Genomic DNA, 17,682 nt, shown 5'->3' on the forward strand with positions numbered 1-17,682 from the left:
TCTTCTGCACTGTGAACACTTCAGCTTCTTGATCCTTAAATAATAGCAATATTCTTCCTTCACAAATTATTCACCAGGAAAGAGAAAGTAATGCATAATACATGCCACATAAAAAATAAAAAAGACAGCAAAATGTTGTAAATAAATTAATAAAGTACTCAATTACCACCCAAATATATCACTCAGCTCATCTTTATTAACTTCCACCTCTCCTTCTACTATACGAGTTCCTTAAGGACAGGGTCTGTGCCTTTCTGTGTTTTGTTTTGTTTTGTTTCTGTATCCCAGGACCTGACAAACACTTTTTAAAGAACTGAAATTTAGGTGCATCTTTGTTTTCGATAATTTCCAACATCTAAAAGATATGACTTACTTGAATTTAGGGATTTACCGAAGCTGCAAGTGTACTTTATCAGCTTGGGCTGTGGTAACAAAATACCACAGACTAAGTGGCTTAAATAACAGTTATGTATTTCTCACAGTTCTGGAGGCTGCAAAGTCCAAGATTAAGTTGTTGGCAGATTTCAGTTCCTGGTGAGGGCCCTCTTCTTGGCTTATAGAGGGCTGCCTTCTCACTGTGTTCCTGGGGCACAGAGAGAGTAAGCAAGCTCGGATCTCTCCTCCTCTACTTATAAGGGCACTAATCCCATCTTAGGGCACCACCCTCATGACCTCATCTAAAACTAGTCACTTCTCAAGGATCCCACTACCAAATACCACACACTAGGGCTTAGGGCTTCAGCATGTAAATTTTGTGGGGACACAGTCCATAATATATAGTTTATTAGGAAAAGAAACTCTCCCCAGACTCACCCAGGGTCCACTCTCCCTCTTGGAGGAAGGCTGCGGCCTGGGTAGAGCTCTAATTTCCTACTGTCCTAAAGAGGGCAGCCTGCCATAAGGCGGTTGTTTGAAGCCCAGGATGAGATGGGCCTTCCTGGCAGGTTGTCCTGTGAGATTATATTAATGTTATAGTTCTTACCTTAGCCCTGGAGTCTACAAGACATGGAAGCTTCCCTCCAGAAATCAACCACAGTTAAATTAGCCCCAGCAAACCCCAAACAGAATGCACCTTGACTCTGCAAAAGCTGAATACCCTCAGGCTGACCCAGCTCAGCAGCAATGTTAGAATGCTTAAGAAGATTTCTTGAGGCATTGGCAGCCATTATTGTTGCTCTCTGACCCTAACTAGCTTTCCCCAAGGCCTCTCAGATCACCGGGGGGGCAAGAGCCTCAGACCTCGCTTCCATCAACAATTGTCTGTCATCACCCAGGGGCATCCATTGGACACTGGGATTACCAAACCTATGGAAGCAGTGGGGACACTGGAGGGTTTGTAATAATTTTTACAGGGTAGAGGCCTTTACAGGGTGAGGGGGACCAGACAGAACTGTGACCTCCATTCCTGGAGAGAGAGAAAACTTAAAAATCATTTAATTATGACTTTTGGACTTTATCATAGGAACAAGCTCAAAAGTTTTCCAACACCCTTCCACAAAGCCTCACAGCCTCCAAATGACTTCAGCCGCTCTGAGACAGTCCACTGTGTGTCTGGGACATCAGTTTGATTTACAGAGCATTTCAAAATATTTATATATTTTTTAGGGTTTCCATCACAGCCTCAGCCAGTAACCTGCTGTGTTTGAAAATGTCTGGGCAGTAATTGTCATTGTTTGCAACAGCTATTTTGGACTCCACTGAGCACCGTGGCATTTTGTAAAATCTAGGAATGCAATTACCAAAGTTGTATACATAATCCAAGTGACCTCTTGGCTTCAGAAGCTCAACCCCTAGGAAAAAAGGGATAACAACAGCAAAACGTTTGTTTCATTTTTCTTCTGTAGTTGGTCAGTGGTAGGTGGATTATATTATGGCCAATTTGGCAAAAAGATGATTAGTGTAACAATTCCTTATAAGTACAAAACAATGTTGGATTAAACATACAAGAAAGAATATGACTGGGATGATGGGCTCCTCTGACCCACTTTCCTACCTAAGTGTTTGTGGAGGAAATTGGATACGGAGGGGATGTCTGGGTCTTGTAATGATTCATCCTTCATGATGCAAGAGATTGTTTTTTTTACCAATTAGAAGAGGGCACTCTTATGTCATTTAAAAAACAAGTTGCTAACAGTCAAAAAGTTTATGTAAAGACAAAAAAACGTATTCAACAAGAAAGAGACCACTTTAGAGTCAGTAAATGAATTTACGAGTTGCCCTGTGTGTCATTAGGGATTTAGGTTTTTTGGATCTTATCAGCTTCTGACAGGCTCAGGTTACTCCCAGATTATTTTCTCCTCTCCTGGTGTGTGTGTGTCTGTGTGTGTGTGTTTGGCTTTCAGATACTATCTGGAAACTGCGCTTCAAAAGGCCTCCCGCAGTGTGAAGCAGACTTGTCAGACCTAAGAACAGATAAACACAACCTCTTGATTTCCAAGCACATCAGTGGTTTGGGTAGCTCCTGCTAGAAATACAGAATTCCCAAGAAACAGTCTCAAAATGTCCAGGCTTCCACCAAGAAAATAAAAAGTAATTTCTCAGACGGAACTGCCCGTGATCATTTTGCTAGCCCCTTTCAGGCTTGCACAACAGGTCCCTCCTCCTCTCTGTCCATCAGCATGCCTGGTGCCTGTGGATCTGAACCTTGGTGAGTCTCAAGCCTGGATCCCAACTTTTTCTCAGACTCAGTGCTAAGTGGTGGACTGTGCTTCCTGCACTGTCCATATCCTCTTCTCTTCTTCTTCTTTTTTTTTAAAAAAGATTATTTATTTATTTATTTGACAGACAGAGATCACAATTAGGCAGAGAGACAGGCAGAGAGAGAGGAAGGGAAGCAGGCTCCCCGCTGAGCAGAGAGCCCGATGAGGGGCTCAATCCTAAAACCCCGGGATCACGACCTGAGCCGAAGGCAGAGGCTTTAACCCACTGAGCCACCCAGGCACCCCTGCCTCTCCTCTTCTTGATGATGGTCTTTGTTTTCCAGCTTGTTTTTAGTGTGTCAACAGGGCCACTGGAAAACGCAAATGAAACTGGATCTAAACGGAACCTCTAAAGGTTCTGAAGATCTGAAGCTCCCTGAAGTGACTTAAGACCACAGAAATGGGACCCAGGTGACCCTGGGCCTTCTTAAAGTTTGTGGTCTGTTTTTATTTTTTCCACTTCTTTATTGTTGTTGTTGTTGTGTTAATACATCATTAATTTTTGATGCAGCGTTCCAAGATTCATTGTGTATGCACCACACCCAGTGCTCCATGCAATACATGCCCTCCTTAATGCCCACCACCAGGCTCACCCATCCCCCCACTACTCCTCCCTTCCAAAACCCCCGGTTGTTTCTCAGAGTCTCTCACAGTCTCTCATGGTTCGTCTCCCCCTCCGACTTCTCCCAATTCACTTTTCCTTTCCTTCTCTGTATTTATTCCACTTCTGTACCAACCCCTTCACTTCACTGCTGTTTTCACATTCCTGTGAGGAATTATGCTAAGTATGGACAAACACTCCCATACCCCCCGCCCTCCAAACAACATGTATGTTCTGAAGGACTGCTCTAAACCCTAGGCCAGGCTTGCCACACGTCCGTGAGATTAGCAAATGCATCTCACTAGGAGCACACACAGGCTGTCTCTGAAGAAAAGCATTGCCAGCCAGTCTCCGTGGGGAAAGAGCTGCTTCAAGACAGGCTAATCATTCCCAGTCAAGCTGGGTGCTGCAGGACGGTGTGTAGACAGCTGTCGGCCATGATTACCGAGAAGTCAGCCGGCTCTAGGAGGCTAGGGAGGGGTTCTGAGTCCAGACTCAGCCGGTACTCAGATAGTGGTAATAGTAATTATATCTGAAGTGTCTGCCACCTAAAGAGGTGACCTCATACACAGTGTCTGGATAAATCATCCAGAAAGCTCCAGCAGGAAGTTGTCCTCGAGGAGGCTCTCCAGTTTTTTCTCTTCAGATTATGTACACATCAAGATAAAATATCTCAGTGGCTTCTGTTCACATAAATTATATGGCTCTGAAATGCCAATTTTGTATCCAGACAGGCAAATCTTTCAGCCAAGGGAGTTTTTATAACGTAAGCTTTACTAGGTACTTCCTCCCTCTTTCTTGTATACTCAGTTACCCTAGTTTGTCTTTTATTACTGTAAGCATGGCTTTTGACTAGAGGAAATGAAAGCATTGACATTTTTGTTCATTCATTCATTCATCCTTAAAAGGAGACTGATGCTTTTGTGATGTAAAGATGTTCCCTGGGAAGCAATGACAGCCTCGGCTGGAATAGCAGATTTAACAACAAATACATTATTCTTGCAGAATTTTTCCTTGTGCCAGGAAAGCAAAGTGATCTGAGCTTCACCAGGGAAAGCTGTACCATCCATGAGAATTTGAAGCAGTGGAAAGGGCTCCAGATTCCTCCGTGTTCATTCAAAATGCAGACTAAAATGCCTCGCACTGTACGCTTGCAAATTAACTCTCCAATACGTCTTTAACTCTGTTAAAATCTGGATACCAGAGGAATAGGGAGGCAACAAATTTATCATCCATAATTTATGCCTGAGTCTGAATGAAAGATTTGAGAGCAGATTTTGCTAGAAGGGGAATCACAGAATGTTAGAGTCCAAAGAGTCTCTGGAGAATATCAAACCCAATCTCCCAGTCCTACTTTATACTTTCTAAGTGGTCCTTGAACAATGCCAATCAGTCTATGGCACAGGTCTGTGGGAGGGCTTTTCTATGGAATTCTATCATAAAGTGATAATGGTCCTAATTCTATTGTTTGGAGCAAAATATAAGGCACTCCCTTTTTTACCTAAAGGCCTTCAAATACTTGAGGATAATCATCACATTTCCGCTCAGTGTTCTGTTCTCTAGGTTCTGGTCTGTTCCTTTGCCCCATCTTCTTATGATATGATCTCCACGGGCTTCCCCCAACTCTCTCTGCCTGCCTCTCTGCCTGCTTGTGATTTCTCTCTCTCTGTCAAATAAATAAATAAAATCTTAAAAAAAAAAAAAAAAGCAAGCTGATGGTATGATCTCCGGATCCCTCATGTCCTAACTGCCATCTGCTCAACCCCTTCCAGTGGATTGGTGTTTTTAAAATGTGGTGCCTAGGGGCGCCTGGGTGGCTCAGTCCGTTAAGTGGCCAGCTCTCGATTTTGGCTCAGGTCCTGGTCTCTCGGGTTCCTGGGATCCAGTCCTGTGCTGGGCTCTATCCTTAGTGGGGAGTCTGCTTGGGTTTCTCTCTCTCCCTCCGCCCTCCCACATGCTTGCAGTTGTGCATGCGCTCTCTCTCTCTCTCAAATAAATAAATCTTTAAGAAAATAAATATATAAAAATGGGGTGCCTAGAAATGAAGACAATATGCCAGGTATTCTGTGGCTCATGTTCACTCCCTAAAATTACAATTCTCTTCTGAAAGCCCACTCTGATCTTGGGAGCTTAAGGCCAACTTTCTTCCTCATGAAGTGATATCAAGTCATGTCCGCCCCTCCCATCCTGTGCTTATTTTTAATATAAAATTTATATTTACCCATATTAAATTTCTCCTTCACGCTTCCAGTCTTGGCTGTATCTTGATTCTGGCATCTTGTGTGCCTGCTCTTCTGCTAAATTTTATGTCATTCTCAAATGTGACAAACAGCTCTCCTATATACATTTATCAAAATCGCAGATAACAATATTGAGTAATAGAGGGACAAGCCTGAGGTTTGTGGCATGCCACGGAGGACCCGCTCCAGATGGAAACAGATCCACTGAAGGGCACTTTCACATTCTGTTCTGTTTTTTTTTTGGGGGGGGGGCATTTTGTTTTGTTTTGTTTTTGTTTTTAAGTAGGCTCTGTGCTAAACATGGGGGTTGAGCTCATGACCCCAAGATCAAGAATTGCATGCTCGACCAAATGAGCCAGCCAGGCGTCCTTGCATCCTGTTCTTAGTCACTTTCTACTATGATTAATCTTTATATCTCTCACAATTAGCACAACGTCTGGCACGGTGCAACTTAACTGTCTGTTGAATGAATAGCGTCCATTGTATTTCTCTACTCAATACACAAGAATATATGTCTGTATATACACTTTATACTTGACTCGCTAAATGGAATGTAAGTTCTTTCTGCACTATCTTCCCTAATGTATTAGTGTAGTAGCCCATGTAAAAGGAAGTGAATTTTTTTTAGAATAACTAATTTAGGGTCACATTTTTGCACAACCCAACATTTTGACCTTGGCATAACATACCTGCCACATTGGGAAGCTTAACCTTATTTGGAGTTTGGCTACTCTGTTGACTAGGTCCTGGTCCTCAGTTTTCTCTGCTATCCTCTGGGAGCTGAGAACTTTTGTGTGATACCAGGGAAGTCCTCTGCTTTCACATATTATTTTCAATTGCCTGTTACATGCTCTCACCTTTTTATTATCTTTTCCTAAATTTCCATGGAGCTTAGCAATAACCGCTCAATTTCATTGGCTATAAAGGTATTATTTGCCTCATTTACCTCAAAAACCTGATACTTTGCTCCAGGTCTTATATCCCCTTCCATTGATCTTACTCTCCCATGCACTGAAATTGGAGGTTGTAACAACTGGCTCTCTCTCTACCTAACACCACGGGCTCTGTGTGCTCCACCTACCAGCAACTAGGCTATAAATGACCCAGCTTCTAAACTGATCTTACCTTCTGTGCTCCCAGGCTACTCCTGGTACTAGTTTCTCCAGGAAACAGACAGACAGAATTCATCATGCAGGGTGTTTATTAGGGAAAGCTCTCACAATCAGCACCTGTGGAAGGAGGGAAAGAAAGTAAGATTTGGGAGGAGGGAGAGGTCAAGTGGGAGCTAAAACAGTCAGCCAGTCCCCAACAATGGGCAGAAATAGCTAGACCTTTATGACCCTCCTCCATCTATCATTGGATGATGTCTTCCCTAAAAGGGCAAGCTCTTGAGCCAACTGGCTCTCTGCAGCTAAGATAATCTCAGAAGAGTCTATTAACCAAAGTCTGTCCACTGGCAGCCCTCCCAAAAACTGAGAGAAGTTTTTCCTTGTCACAAAGGAGTTAATATGAAGACTATGCAATTAGATAAGATTCTTTTATTAACTATTTACTTTTAAGAATTTCTCATGCTTGTTAGATGTTAATGCTCTCAGAATTGATCCACAGATTCCCAATGAAAATTGCAGTAGACAGTAGACCTTTGTGTAAAGAAAAGACAGCATTCATTAAGTTAATTTATAAAGCTGTTAAGTCAAAGGCAATTACTAAAGAATAATAAAAGGAATGTAACTTCCAAAACAAGGAACAAGGGAAAGTGAAATAAAAATTAAAAACAAAGAAAGACAAACAAACCCTGGATCAATCCAAAAGAAGGAAAAGGGATGACACTAAATTAAGTGGTAAAAATAAGTTCAAAAATATTCCAATATGGGTAAATATTTAATTATTAAAAGACAGCAATGGTCAGATTAGATTGTAAAAGCAAAATCCAGCCATTTATGGTTTTAAGAAATGACTTAAAGCATAAGTACACAGAAAGTTTGAAAGTAAAGAAATGGAAAAATTGTACCAGGGAAATTTTTAATAAAAGAAAGCTGGTGGGGGCACCTGGGTGGCTCAGTGGGTTAAGCCTCTGCCTTTGGCTCAGGTCATGATCTCAGGGTTCTGGGATTGAGCCCCACATCAGGCTCTCTGTTCGGGAGGGAGCCTGCTTCTCCCTCTCTCTCTGCCTGCCTCTCTGCCTACTTGTGATCTCTCTGTCAAATAAATAAATAAAATCTTTAAAAAAAAAAAAAAGAAAGAAAGAAAGCTGGTGTAGTAAGAATTATATCTGAAAAAAATAGGTTTTAAGATAAAAAAATTATATGACTAAAAAAATATTATGTAAATTACATAATAATAATACAAAGACATAATTATAATATGAACAATTTATTCAGGACAATATGGAAATATCTGCACACTTAATGATAGTATAAACAATTTATTCAATGAAAATATGAAAAGCTAATTAATGACATTATGAATAATTTTCTGGGAAAATATGACAATCCTTTACTTACATACATACCTGCCAGCATTGCATATAAGCAAAACCTGACAAATGTACAAGATGAAATTGGGAAGATATTAATCTGTCACCTATAAATTGCTAACTAAGATCAAGCAGCTTAAAAATTAGTAGGGCAGAGAAGATCTGAATCACATAATGAGCAAACTTTAATCCAATGGACATAGCTTACACAATGCATGTAAAAGACAGAGACATACTCTTTTTTGAACAAAAATAGACTACTTAGAACTGGGCCCTAACATAAATCTTATGCCAAATAGGCGTGCCTGGGTGGCTCAGTGGGTTAAAGCCTCTGCCTTCGGCTCAGGTCATGATCCCAAGATCCTGGGATCGAGCCCCACATCGGGCTCTCTGTTCAGCGGGAAGCCTGCTTCTACCTCCCTCTCTGCCTGCCTCTCTGCCTACTTGTGATCTCTGTCAAATGAATAAATAAAATCTTTAAAAAAAAAATCCTATGCCAAATAATTGACATAACACCCCTCTCATCACAATCTAATAAAATTAGAAATCAATAATAAATTGAAAGCTGATTTTTAAAAAATTTTTAATTTTTTCTTATCATATAATGTATTAGCTCCAGGGTACAGGTCTGTGAATCATCAGGCTTAGACACTTCACAGCACTCACCATAGCACATACCCTCCCCAATGTCCATAACCCAGCCACCCTCTCCCTGCACCCCTCCCCCCCGGCAACCCTCAGTTTGTTTCGTGAGATTATGAGTCCCTTAAGGTTTGTCTCCCTCCCAGTCCCATCTTGTTTCATTTTTTCCTTCCCTAATCCCCCAAACCCCTACGTTGCCTCTCAAATTCCTCTTATCGGGGAGATCATATGATAATTGTCTTTCTCTGATTGACTTATTTCAGTCAGCATCATACCATCTAGTTCCATCCAAGTTGTTGCAAATGGCAAGATTTCATTTCTTTTGATGGCTGCATAGTATTCCATTGTATATATATACCACATCTTCTTTATCCATTCATCCATTGATGGACATTGGGCTCTTTCCGTAGTTTGGCTATTGTAGACATTGCTGCGATAAACATTTGGGTGCATGTGCCCCTTCGGATCAACACATTTGTATCTTTAGGGTAAATACCCAGTAGTGTGATTGCTAGTCGTAGGGTAGCTCTATTTTCAACTTTTTGAGGAACTTCCATGCTGTTTTCCAGAGTGGCTGCACTAGCTTACATTCCCACCAACAGTGTAGGAGGGTTCCAGAAAGCTGATTTTCTAACATCTAAGAGAAACATTTAACTGTGCTCAGTATTATGATTTCATAGATGATTTTATGACTTTCCTGCAAGGTTTTTATAATTTATTTCCCCATCACCAACCAAAGTCTTCTTGGCCAGAATTAAGTCTAGCATACCAGGTTCCCTGTTGTTTACTCCTTCTTTTAAGAGATAAAATAAGTAAAAATAAATAAATAAAAGAATTCAGAAATGGAGATGACAATGTCACGGAAGCAAATTGCAGATGGCCTGGCCAGACTGAGCATGGGAGAAATATTTTATTATTATTTTTTAAGGTTTTATTTACTTATTTATTTAGAGAGATTGAACATGAGCAGGGAGAGGGGCAGAGGCAGAGGAAGAGGGAGAAGCAGACTGCCCTCTGATCCTGGAATCATGACCTGTGCTAAAGGCAGATGCTTAACCAACTGAGCTATCCAGGCACCCCAGCAATATTTTATTTTTAAGTAATATCTTCTTAATATACATTATTAATCTGATATAATAACAATGGAATCTCTTAACCATGTAGACGTGTTAAAAGTATTATTTGACTGAAAGCAGAACATGTGATAAAATTTTGTTCTTCCTTATCTGCGATTTTATCTCTTTATTTTTAAGCATTTTTTAAAAGATTGTATTTATTTATTTGACAGAGAGAGACACAGCAAGAGAGGGAACATAAGCTGGGGAGTGGAAGAGGAAGAAACAGGTTTCCAGCGAAGCAGGGACCCCGATGTGGGGCACAATCCCAGGACCTAGAGATCATGATCTGAGTTGAAGGCAGATGCTTAATGATAGAGCCACCCAGGCGCCCCTTATCTCTCTCTCTCTCTCTCTTTTTTTTTTTAAAGATTTTATTTATTTATTTGACAGAGAGAGATTACAAGTAGACAGAGAGGCAGGCAGAGAGAGAGAGAGAGAGGGAAGCAGGCTCCCCGCCGAGCAGAGAGCCCGATGCGGGACTCGATCCCAGGGCCCTGAGATCATGACCTGAGCCGAAGGCAGTGGCTTAACCCACTGAGCCACCCAGGTGCACCTCTCTTTTTTAAAAGGAAAAGATTATTTATTTGAGAGAGAGAGTGCATGTGCCCAAGTGGGGGAGGTGGTGGGTAGGGACACAGGGAGTGGGTGAAGGAGAGAGAGAATCTCAAGCAGACTTCCTGCTTAGCACAGAGCCTGACAGGGGGACCCAATCTCAGGATCCTGAGATCATGACCTGAGCCAAAATCTAGAGTCACATGCTTAACCGACAGAGCCACCTAGGTGCCCCTGATTTCTTGTGAAGTTCTTAACCTTTCCGTGCTCCAGTTGTCTCAGCTATAAAATGAAGATAATAATAGTACCAATATCATGGGACTTTGTAAGAATTAAATGAGTGAATACATTCAAAGTGCTGAAGTCGGTATACGTAGAATAGCTGTTATTAAATAGACTTGCTCTTGAAATTTAGTTTAGAATTCTCTTGATTTTTTTGATGTATCTTTTGCCAAATACATTGTTTTTTTTCTTAAGATTTTATTTATTTACTTGAGAGAGAGAGAAAGGGCATGAGCAGGGGGAAGGGCAGAGGGAGAAACAAACTCTCTGCTGAAGGGGGACCCCAATGTGGGGCTCGACTCCTGGTTGCCCGGATCATGACCTGAATCGAAGGCAGACCCTTAACCGACTGAGCCACCCAGGCACCCTACCAAATACATTCTTGCAGGACTTTTTGTGACATTCTCTCTCCCATGTTTTCTGGATCACAGTTTAGAAAACTCAACCTCTTCTTGACATCACTGGCAAAACTGTTTGCTTACTTTGCTTAGTCAGAATTATAAAATGTCAAAGAGATTTTTTTTTTAAATCTGTGTTTCTAAATTCTTCCATCTCCTACCCAGTATGTCAGTCATTAGAAACACATTTCAGACTTTTTCTGATTATATCTATTCTTTCCATGTAAATCAGCACATGCGGATGGACTCAAATACAAGTCACAGAGCTTATAAATAAGCCTCTTTCCATAATCCTTAGGGCAAAAAGAATCATCAGCCTACTCTGTGTTCCTTCTGGTGCAAAATATCCATATGCATTTCTATACAATAAAAATGAACAATCCAAAAATAAAATTAAGAGAATAATTCCATTTATAATATTATCAAGTAATATAAAATATTTAGGAATAGATTTAAAGAAGAAGGTGCATGATTTGCCCACTGAAAACTAGAAAACATTGTCGAAAGACATTAAAGGAGACCTAAATAAATGGTTTGGAAGATTTAATATTGTTAAGATGGCAGTACTCCCCAGTAGAACTACAGATTCACTGCAATTCATATCAAAGTTCCTTCTGCCTTTTTGCAGACATAGGTAAACTAACCCTAAAATTTATGAAGTTACAAGAAACCCTGAATAATCAATTTTGGAAAAAAAAAAAATGAAGTTGAAGGACTTACACTTCCCAATTTCAAAACCTACGACAAAGCTATTGTAACCTCAAAATGGTGCAGTACTGGCATCAGCATAGATGATATATAGATGAAAAGAACAAAAATGGGATTCCAGCAATAAACCCATATGTCCATGGTCAATTGATTTTTGACAAGGGTGGAAAGCCAAGGCAATGAGAAAATAATAGTGTCTTTAACAAATGGTGGTAAGATAAATGGATAGGTTCCATATGCAGAAGAATATAGTTGGACTCTTACCTCACATTCTATATAAAAATTAACTCAAAATGGATCAAAGATCTAACCATACAGATTAAAACTCTTCATGACCTTGGATTTGGCAATAGATTTTTAGGTATGACACCAACAACACAAGGAACAAACAGGAAAATAGATACATTGGACTTCATTGAAATGATAATCTTTTTTTTTTTTTAAGGTTTTATTTATTTATTTGACAGACAGAGATCACAAGTAGGCAGAGAGGCAAGGATAGAGAGGCGGGGGGGAAGCAGGCTCCTTGAGGAGCAGAAAGCCCGATGCGGGGCTCGATCCCGGGACCCTGAGATCATGACCCGAGCCAAAGGCAGAGGCTTTAACCCACTGAGCCACCCAGGCGCCCCTCAAAATGATAGTCTTTTGTGCATCAAAAGACCCTATCAAGAAAGTGAAAAGGTAACCCACAGAATGGAAGAAAATGTTTACAAATCATATAGCTGATGAAAGTCCAGTATCCAGAATATATAAAGAGTACTTATAACTTTATAACAAAAATAGAAATAACACAGTTTAAGAATGGGCAAAGACCTTGAATAGACCTTTCTCCAAAGAAGATATATAAATCATCGATAAAAACACACAAAAAGATGCTCAACATCCTTAGTCATTTAGTCACTAGAGAAACACACACATGATACCATTTCACATCTACTAGGATGACTATAATAATTCTTTTTCTTTTTTAAGATTTTAATTATTTATTTATTTGACACTCAGAGAGAGAGCACAAATAGACAGAGCAGCAGACAGAGAGAGAGGGAGAAGCAGGCTCCCCGCTGAGTAGAGAACCTGACATGAGACTCCATTCCAGGACCCTGGGATCATGACCGGAGCTGAAGGCAGACACCCAACCATCTTAGCTACCCAGGCGCCCCTATAATAATAATTTTTAAATAGAGAAATAAGTGTGGTGAAAATGTAGAGAAATTGGAACCCTTATACTTTGCTAGTAGGAATGTAAAATGGTGTAGCTGCTGTGAAAACTAGTGCTTCCTCAAAAAGTTAAAAAGAATTACTATATGAACCAGCAATTCTACTCATAGGCATATAATTCCAAATTTAAAAAACAGTGTTCGAACAAAACCTTTTGTACAAGTGTTCATAGTAGCATTATTCATAATATCCAAAAGGTGGACACAACTCAAGTGTCCCATCAACAAATGACTGGACAAACAAAATAAGGAATATTCATACAATGAAATATTGTTCAGCCACAAGAAGGAATGAAGTGCTGATACAGGCTACAATATGGTTGAACCTTGAAAAGATTATGTTAAGTGAAAGAAGGTGGCAATAAATACTATATTTTTTGTTACTCTATGTGCAGAATAGGCAAATCCTTAGAGACAGTAAGCAGATTAATGATTGCCAGGGGCTGGGAGGATGGTACATGAGGAAGTGACTATTAACAGGAGCAGAGTTTCTTTTGGGGGTGATCCAGATGTTCTGGACTTAGGTAATGGTGACGATTATACAACACTATAAGAGTACTAAAAGCCACTGAACTGTACAGTTTATTTTTATTTTATTTTATTTATTTAAAGATTTTATTTATTTGACACAGAGAGAGAGCACAAGCAAGGGGAGCAGCAGAAAGAGAGGGAGAAAAAGGCCCCCTGCTGAGCAGAGAGCCCAATGTGGGGCCTGACCCCAGGACTCTGGGATCATGACCTGAGTCTAAGGCAGACGCTTAACCTATTGAGCCTCCCAGGTAACCCTGAACTGTACACTTTAAAATGGTGTACAATTTTCCCAAATTAGGGGATGGAAATCCTAATTGACAGATTCAAGAAGGAAATTAGAAGTTAAGAATAAAAGATGAGAATGACTTTTTTATTCTCAACATATGTCATGATCCATTGTTAAACTGACCTTGTAAAGTTAATTTGTTGCAAACAGATTGGGGTTGACTACGCAGGTATGGAAACTGTGTATTCCAAATCTTCTTTTAACCATCTTATTTAATTGTGCTATTTAAAAAAAATGATTTATTATATATAAAACAACAGGCTAGACAAATAAGTACGTACACTTACAATTTAAATAGTGGGTGATTCCTGTTGCTTCAGGCAGGGCTTCATGAGCCTTGGAAAGTAATTTGGGCTTTAAAGTCAGGGGTGTCTTGATAAGTTTCAAGTTCTAGAAAATTCATAGTAACTGCACTGGGAGAATGACATAGTAGGGAATCAGTCTATTTGCAGAAATCAGTTAGGAACCTTTCAGTGGCTTGGATGACACTGATGGTGGTATGCACAGAATTAACAGAGAACGTGACCAATTTATTATATTAATCAGAACTCTTTCAAAGAGACAGAAATGACCTCGAGGAAACTCTGTTATAAGTGAGGAACTGTTGATTCCAGGAACAAAATCATGGAAAGGCCAGGGAACTGCTGGCTCTGGGATGACTGGAAGACTAGATGGGGGAAATGGAATGCTGCCATCTCCTTCTATTTTTGTTCTCATTTCTTCTTATCTCTGAAAGTTCGCTGTTCCCTCTTTTAGGCTGGGGAGGGTACATGACCTGTTGGTGGCTCTGAATTCATGTCCTTACAGCTTTTGATGAACGGAGACCTGCTATGTTTGATTCGGAATAGATTCAGAATGTAGTGTCCCAGGAAAAGCTGCCATTGGCCAGGTTCAGATCATGTTCTTATACCTGGACTCCTGTGTCCAAGGGGAGAGGTACTTAGACTGTCTAAGGGACAGGATCATGCCAGTGGTCAAGGAGGTTAAGGTCTATTGCCACGTAGGCAAAGGGGAGATGCAGGCCATCCTGAACAGACACAAGAGGCACTGCAGAGTTAATGGAATTTGGCGATTGATTGATTATGCAGGAAGGGCAGGAATGAGCCAAGTGTGACACTTAGATTTCCAACATCCTGGGAGGATGTTGGGGTTGTGCTCTTAGATGGGAAAGAGAAGAATAGAAGCAGGTTTGAAGAAGACAATGAGTTTACATTTGTTACCTGAGGAGTGCTAAAGCACAATGGGACATCCAATTTGAGATGCCCAATAACAGGCCTGATTTCCTAGAAGAAACAACTGAGCTGGATGGAGATTTGGGAATCATCAGCATTGAGAGTGACGGTGAAGCCCCAGGACTGGAGGCCATCTTTCAGAGCGGATGTAGAATGAGAAAAGAGTGGTTGAAGACAAACTCTGGAGAGAACCACCATCTGAAGGAAGGACTGAAATGACTAAGAAGGAACAGAAAGGAGCAGGAAACCGGGAGAGAATACTGTTACGTGTATTCTGGCTCACGGTGGTTGGAAGAGCTTGCAAGGAAGCATGAGAAAGCTGGTGGCAAAACGGAGAAGGAAGTCATAACCTCTCTAACAAGATAGGAACATATCAGCTAACAAAGCAAGTAGTGTGTGATAGGTGTCAAAATGAGTTCTAGGAGGGAGGGAGAGAAGAAGCATTATGGATTGGGGTAGCCAGAGGAAGTGGGATTTAAGCCAAAAATGCCCAAATGGGTAAGACTTAATAGTTGGAAATAGGAGGAGAAATTCCAGGTTGGAGGAGTTTTTGAACAAAGGAGGGACTATACCAGGAACATTCAGGAGACTTCCTTATGTTGAGATTTGATAACAGATAATTTCAGGAAACTGAGTTTAGGCCAAATGGAGAGGCTTTGAATGTCAAGCTAAAATATCTGATAATAAACGAGTTAGTAGAGAGTCTTCAGTGGTTTTAGATAGTCCCTTAAAGAAATTGCCCTGTTGTTGCTGCTATTATTTTGTCCTGTGATGTTTTGTTTTTGTTTTTACCTTTCAAAGACATCCCTGCTGGACCAGCCCCTGTTGTATGAACCACATTCTCTCCCATCACGTTGTATTTCTCTCTTTTGTTTTAGAGAACATTAGGTGTGACTCTGACGCTCTTTGAGTGTCAAAGCTGCTCTGGGACTGTTCAGAAGCTTTCTCCAATAGGTAGGTAAGTTTTCTTTTCTTCCATCCTATTAGTTCTACTTACATCTCTCAGGGACCATGTGAAACAATTCCACGTTTTTCTGGAGTTTACGTTCTGAGGATGCTTATAGAGTTTCCACATTCCCTCTACTTTGAGCATAGCCAAGGTATACATGTTTAATTCTTTTAATCTCTCCCCCTAAGTCACTCCCTCTGGCCTCTTAATCATCCTAATTGCTCTTCTTTGAATGGCAGCCAACTCAGTATGTGCATCTTCCTTGTGAGGCCATGAGGAACATACTATTCCACGTGTGGTCTCACTAGACCCATAAATTACCATCCTCCGATGGCTGGACACGTGGGACTGCCCCCCCTCCAACTCTCCCCCTTCCCACAGTGCAACCTGGCCTTGGTAAATCCCTTATCCAACAGGTTATCCTTCCATTTCCAGGTGGCCTTTTCCAAAGCTTGGAACCTCTGTTCACCACGCGTGCTCTCCCCCAACCTCCTGCCCCAGGAGGTCTCTCACTGGAGAGACTTGGGCCCAGGAGCAGGCCCAAGTGTCTGTGGAAAGTTGCAGCTAAGTTTGCACAAGTAAATCTTGGAAAGGGGCAGGCTGTGGCGTGCCCAGAATTAGAGGATGCTGCGGCCTGCCATGAGCTCTCTGGCCTGCAACGCTGTGAGCATTTAAGAAGGTGCAACTTGGAGGCTGCTTCCCTGTTTCCAATTATCCTTTTATCTGTGCTCTGGCCCCTCTCCTTACCTAAGTGTTTTCATAGCTCTCAGCCCTTACTGTTCAGCTTTGGGGGGGATAAACGTGAAACCAAACAAATTATAAATATCCTGTTTCAAGATGTGTTATCACTCTGTGACTAGAAACCCTCAGAAGCCCGAGTCTTTTGAAAGCTCTAGTTCTTTTTTTTTTTTTTTTAAAGCTTTGAAAGGAAAAAAAAAAAAATCCTCTGCCACTCTAAGGATGTGGTGGCAGAGGTTAAACTGCCTTTGAGAAAGCCAAATGTTTGGACTTCAGTGAAGGTTGACATGGAAACCCACCTGAGGCTTCCTCTGGTGTCTCGGGAGGACATAAAACCCGAGATGGATGTTCCCGTTGCGAGAGGAAGAGCCGCTCAGAGGGGTGGCAGGTAGGCCTGCACCGGGTGAGGGAGAAACGGCCCCGGGGGCGCAGACGAGGCAAGTCGGCGGACAGACATCAAAGGCCAGAAAGGGCACGACTGCGGCGTCTGTGCCGGTGCCCCGGGGGCATCCCGGCCGTCCCGGAACTTTCCACGGCCGGGGCTCCAGCGCCGCCGCTACTGGAAAGTTGACGTTTTTATTCGAAGCCCTTTCGCCCAGCCGTTTAATGAAGAGCAGCCGCGGGCCGGGCCGCGTCCCCGTCGAGCGCGGCGGCGGCGTCCCGTTGTCCCGGGCGGGGGCGCGCCCAGTGGGCACCTCCCTGGGCCGCCCGGCCCCGCCGCCGCCGCCGCCCCGGCCCCACACCAGGCCGCAGGGCGGCGGCCGCCGAGCCGGGGAGGGGCGGGGTGCGGCGGAGGGGTGCGGCGGAGGGGCCGCGCGCCGCCGCTCCCCGCCTGCCGGCCGCGCGCCTCCGCTCCGCCTGGCGCTTGCACGCCCCCACGCAGCTTTGCCCGCCGCTGTGCCGTAGGCTGTCCGGCTTCGGTCACAACCCACGTGGGCACGGGAAAACTACAGTGAACCGAAGTTTTTGTTCCTTGGGGTTGGGGGAGGGGGTGGAGAGAGCGTAGAAGTGTG

Source organism: Mustela erminea, chromosome 3, assembly GCF_009829155.1.
Source record: "Mustela erminea isolate mMusErm1 chromosome 3, mMusErm1.Pri, whole genome shotgun sequence".
Classification (NCBI taxonomy): domain Eukaryota; kingdom Metazoa; phylum Chordata; class Mammalia; order Carnivora; family Mustelidae; genus Mustela; species Mustela erminea.